The sequence below is a fragment of the Rhineura floridana genome, chromosome 9, assembly GCF_030035675.1.
Source record: "Rhineura floridana isolate rRhiFlo1 chromosome 9, rRhiFlo1.hap2, whole genome shotgun sequence".
NCBI classification, from domain to species: domain Eukaryota; kingdom Metazoa; phylum Chordata; class Lepidosauria; order Squamata; family Rhineuridae; genus Rhineura; species Rhineura floridana.
The window spans coordinates 16,042,346-16,048,345 of record NC_084488.1 but is presented as its reverse complement, the minus strand read 5'-3'; the positions used below and the strand labels follow the sequence as shown (position 1 = coordinate 16,048,345).

Here is a 6,000-nt window from a genome sequence, read left to right as displayed (position 1 = left end):
TAGGTTGTTGTGTTTCCTTTAATCCCAAACATTATTTCTATGATAAATGATGGAATCAGAAGGTGATAGTTTGAAGGAAAGAAACAGGAGAGAGCAGAAGAGCATCAAAGGTGCCCCCATAGCAGTGCAGTTTGTTTAGGCCTGACATGTTCTGAATTAAAGATTCTTCCTGAGGGGTAACTGAAACTGAAACTGTAACTGGAAAGCCACCCGTGCCCCGCTGCGGCTGAAAGTCCTCACGCGTCTCGTCGCAGCCGCAAGGCCGGCCCATCAGAGGCCTCACCGCGGCTGAAAGTCCTCCCGTGCCTCGCCGCCGCTGGGGTGTGCCTCGTCGCAGCCGCGAGGCCGGCCCATCAAAGGCCTCGCCGTGGCCGGAAGGCCTCCCGAGCCTCGCCGCGGCCCGAAGGCCCCTCGCGTCCCGCTGCCGCCGCTGCCCCCACTAGGCTGGCGCACCAAAGGGCCCGCCGCGGCCGGAAGGCTCCCCACGGCGCGCAGCAGCCGCCGCCACAAGGCCTCCGCCGCCAAAATTCAAAGGAGGGCGGGAGGCTGGTGGAGTGGCCTTAAATGGCCTTCAGCTGCCCCGCCTCCTTACTGTGCGTCACGACGGCGCGCTGGCGCGCCACGTGCGCACGCACACACCCTTGATGGCGGCCTGGCTTCGGCAGCAGCCGCAAACACGCCCCTTTTGCCCGGCAGGTACCGGGCACGGAACGGGATTTCAGAAAAATAGCTGAAGTGATTTTCCTGCAAGGTCAGCCTTTAAAGTTTTTGGGTAGTTAAAAATGGTTCAGCTAACAAATTTGATGGGGGGGGGGAGAGAACTAACAGGGATTTACTTTCCTCTCTGTGGTTTTGTGGGCAATTATTTTAATATGAAAATGTATGAAAACCTTATGGAGGTACCCCAAGAAAGTAATGTGCAAAACTTCAAAAGGAATGATTCAGGGAATAGGAAGTTAAATTGAATGGAAAAGGAAAAGAAAAAGGCTTATGTTCTGCTCAGTTCGCACCAAATGTCACAGAAACTAAGTACAGAGCTGATTTGACAAGGGTGGGTGCGTGGGCATGTGGCCCAGAGGCAAAGAACCAGCATTTTCCAAGCAAGCACAACTAGCAAAACTAGCAAAGATCACAAAACAAACAGGACAAGGTGACATATTACCTCAACATCCCTCCTCCAAAGCACTGTGATTGGAGAGCCCTGATAAAAGTAATTTCCTCTAATTAGAAGCTAGAGCTGTTGATCAAAAAAGAGCTATCCCTCCCCTTTCCCCCATCTCTGTTTTCATTGTAATGTGTGGATAAACATTTCCGTTTTCTGCAGACACGCTATCTGCAGTGTTTTTTCAACCTTCAAAATATCCCAGATCACTTCAGGGGTCCCTGATTTTGTATGGGACACTCCAGGAAAATGTTCTGTTTGGGACACTCCTGTGGTTCAAATAAGCACCAAATCTGACCAAAATGGCCCACTTCAGGATTTGTTTGGATCCACTGCACAACCCCGGTATTTTCCCCTTTCAAAGAGTAGGGGATCTGCTATGTGGATTTTGCACTCATAGCTTACTAATACTCACAAAGCTGGTAGACTTTTAGCAAATACTCACAAGGATATACTTCCAGCCTTGTTTTATTTTCAGATGTATATTTGGGCATTCCTATTTACAATGGAGTGTAGTTCACCCATTCCTACATACAACAGAAAAGCAAAACCCTGTTTTAGATCGGTACTTATGTAGCAATCTGACTCAGCGGGTGGGTGCCCCTCCCATCTACCCAACAGCCAAAACAGTGTGCAAAACAGGCACTTGATGTGGAGGCCCACACATGCAGTGGCCTCTTCGAGACAGCCTACCCACATGGAGCAATAGCTTAAACATTACTTTAGCACATGTGAGGCTGCCCACACACACCTGTGTTATGTGGGCTGAATCACCACATTAGTAAGTGTCTGAATCACGCCATAGCCTTTACTGGAATGTGACAAAGCATACCATATCCCTTTTGTTTTCCTCTGATTGAGGTTACATGGAAGAGCAGACTTTTTAGCTTTGTATACAAGCCCAGTCTGATATTTTATCCCAATTCAAATGAGTGCACAATTCAACATAACAGCATAATAAAACATTCACAGATAGTTATATTTCCATATCCATAAATACTAATGTGAAGAAATACAATTTCATGTGTCAGTGCCGTAAGAACGTTTGCTTGGGGCACACTCACTTTTGATCAAATTGTTTTATTACCCACAACAGTAAGTGCCCACATAAAAGCTCCCTGTATTATTTGATATTGCCCTGTGGACCTTAGCTATAACCCTGTGTCACAATGATGCCATTACAAATGTATTAACACCAAAGAAAACTATGATGTTTTTAACACTGTCTGGCTTTTAACCGCTTCAGACAACTGTGCTTGAGATGGTATCACATAGAATCAAGCTATACCTTTAACTACAAGATTATACACACACATACACATCTCATCTGAACAGTCTCTTGGGGCATTGTTTTCTGAAGAAGAGACTGAGAATGTGGGGTAAAATGTACTCTTCAGTTGTAGTTGCTTTTTCCTTGGATTGTGTTCCTTAAGCACTCTTGCTGTTAACAGAATCCAGCCATCATAAGGATACCATAGAAACATAATTTAATTTGAACTTTAGAGACACGTTCCAGCCACCATAGGGATGAATATCTCCAAGATTAGGTGTATGTCCTCAGATATGTTTAGGAGCATCACTGACATAAGTTCATTATTAGATGCATTATTTTATGAAAGATTTTGGGGAAAAGAGATCTGGCCAAGACATCATCTGTTGGTCCTCTTCATCTCATAGAGCAACCTTCTTGAGCATTCTGTGATAAGTGATAATAACAGCACTTTTGCAGAGGAGGTAATGGGCTTTGGTGTGCGTGGTGGGGCATTGTCTTTTTTAGATCCCTATAAAACACCTAACTTCTCTAAGTTCTGATGACAGCAGTGGGTGAGGTATGGAATATTTGCCATGGAGATCTCAGTCCTTTAACATGGCAGTGCGAAACCTCCAGCCATAGGCCAAATGAGGCCCACCCAGCCTCTCAATTTGACCTGTGAAAAGTGCTTCCCCACCCATTTTACCATGTGGTCTGGCTACAAATCATTAATTTGAATTGTCAATTGTGGTCTGCTGGGCAAGCCTTTTTTTGCAGTCCCAGGTAGGCAACAAAAATTGGAAATTATTCCTGGATGGGCTGCATCCCTCACATAGTGGGTAAGTTCACTTTGGTTAGAAGTTGTGCATGCCTAATTATGATAGATGAATTCATGCAAAGTAATTCCATGGAGTACTCAACAGCATAAACTTACATAACTTGATTGTTTTCATTTCAGCTAATCCTTATTATCATTTTAACTGAGTCTACAAACTGAACCTTTTTCAACAAGCTTCATGGAAGCCTTTTATTAGCATAATCTTCACTTATAGGCTTGTCACAAGCCCTGCCTCTTGTCATCTTGTTAGGGATGGGATCCATTGGCCGGTGCTGCTTCAAAAACATAGGCTGGTATCAATTTGAGTTTATTCATTGTTCACAAGCTGCTGATTTCACTGATACTTTTTTTTTCCTCTTGGAAGAAAATATTGATATTAATATTGATATTTTAAAAGAAATAACAGTATTTTAAGGGAAATGTAGATAAATTAAGGGAAATATTGATAAATTGAAGGAAATATTGATAAAAATATTGATATTAACACCAATATTTTAGGCACAGATTTTTTTTTAAAAAAAATACTCATTTCTGAAAATAGCCAGAGAAAATCACTACATAAAAATCTGATCCTCAATGATAGCAAATAAGTGAATTAATGGAAATTTTGGTACCATATCTGAATTGGGCAGAATTCTAGCGCATTTTATTTATTTATTATAGCCGAAGATCTCTGGGTGGTTTACAGCAACTAAATACATCAAAAACAAATATACAAATTTAAAACACATCTTTTAAAAACAATTTAAAACACAAATTCAAAAATTCAAAACAATTTAAAATACATGCTAAAATGCCTGGGAGAAGAGGAAAGTCTTGACCTGGCACCGAAAAGATAACAGTGATGGTGCCAGGCACACCTTGTCAGGCAGATCTGTGAGTCTGGCTTTTAGAACACTGACAGTTGGTTCTTACTGAGCATGCCCGACATTATAATAGGGTTTCAGCCAATATTTCTTAAATTAATTAAAAATCAGCCAGGCATTTTTTTTAACTTTTAAACTGCAGAAGATGAAGGTCAGAGTATGGGGCAAGGTCATTAACAGGATTACAGGTACTCTGTGAACATGGCTGATTTTTAATGAATTTCAACAAATTATGACAACTCTGACAGAAAAAAGTCCAAAAGGGGTCTGGTTTCTCTCTCTCTCTTTTTATACTTTGAACTCTCAATTCTCTCTGATTGTTTCGTGTATCACCATGAAAATTTAGAAGGTTGTTAAGAGTTTCTGAGTTCAGGACTATAAGTTTTGTAAGGTTTTGTTTTGAAATGAGCTTATGGGAAGCATTGTTGGCTATTAAACCGAGAAAGCAGAGGTTAAATTTCCACAAGTGAGCTACGTGACTTAGAAGCGAAAGTTGGCAGAGCTCAAGCCATCTTCAAGGACACGTTGCTATACAACCTAGGATCGGGCAGCTGGCCTTATCTATATAGAGGGCCAGCAGACACTTGTGAGTGTGGGGGTCGAGGAGTTTGTACAGAGAGAGCTTGTGATGTATTGTCAGTAAAGTGACTCTTAAAACTTATTACTTGTCCGGCTCATTGCTTCAACTGGCATCTAGCCTGTCACTATATTGTTCTGCATCCTGGGCATCTGCTTGCGCCAGATACAACATCCAACAAGTGGTAGCAGAGGATGGTTTCCTGGTGCTGATGGTACCTGGTGCTGATGGTTACCTGGTGCTGAGGATTACCTGGAACGGAGGATTGCAGAAAAGCGGCAGAGAAAAGCCAGAACTGCAGACCAGCGGGAAAAACAGCAGAGAGATGGAGAAACCGAAAGCTGAGCTGAAAGCTGTGAGAGAGCCGTGGGAAAGAAAAAAAACTAACTGAAGGACAGAGGTGAGAAGCTCTAATTACAAAGGCGGTGAACTGTGAAAAGTGAAAGTATGTCTGTTACGTTATCGGCCGGGATTCCCTTGGAAAGGCTGACAGGGAAAAATTATGGCACTTGGAAACAGAGAATGCAGGCTTTTCTAGTGAAAGATGACCTGTGGAAAGCTATCGCAGAAGACCCACCCGCCGGGGTGCCTATTCCAGCAGATTGGAGAAGGCTGGATGAGAGGGCAAAGGCGTTAATTGTTCTTGCTATTGATGATTCTCAATTACTGCACGTGCGTGGTGCAACAATGGCAAAGGAAACCTGGGAAACTTTAAGAAATATTCATGTGAAAAAGACTGCCAGTTCTAAAATATATCTTGCCAGAAGATTGTATCAGATGCGCTTATCTGGAGATACAACCATGTCAGAGCATTTGTTGGAAATAAACAGACTGTTTACTGAGTTGTCAGAACGTGAAATTTGTCTGTGTGTGCGTATAGAGATCATACAAAGAAGAAATTCTAGTGCCGCATAGAACAGTAAATGAGCCAGGCCAGGCAAGTTTCTTGTAAGAGTCTTTACTGACAAAAAGCTAAACACAGTTCTCTCTCTCCAAAACGACTTTTCCCCCACACCAGAGCTTCTGCAAGTTCCTGCTTATCTACTTAACCACCAGCTGCTGACCTTGGCAAACCTGGCGCTCTGTCCTGCTCTGCTTAACCCGTTTATTGCAGGTTTCCTTCTCTCACTGAAAACCCTGTCTGTGAGTCTCACAGCTTGCTTCACTGAACAACAGCCCCCACCTGAGACTCACAGATTACAAAACTACATGTTCTTTGTTATATTTATACAATCTTAACTTTTCATTACAATACACTTCAGTACATGTTTTTCTTACAGTGTCTATTTACATTTACATTTCAGT

General features: G+C 42.6%; 1 long non-coding RNA gene across 1 annotated transcript in view; it reads left to right on the top strand.

Annotated features, from left to right (window-relative positions):
* The first annotated feature begins 652 nt into the window (after positions 1–652).
* Positions 653–6,000, top strand: part of LOC133364011 (uncharacterized) — a 76,986-nt gene continuing 71,638 nt past the window's right edge. Inside the window, exon 1 of the long non-coding RNA XR_009757804.1 lies at positions 653–751. This is a non-coding gene — a long non-coding RNA (uncharacterized LOC133364011). The remainder of the gene's footprint in view (positions 752–6,000) is intronic.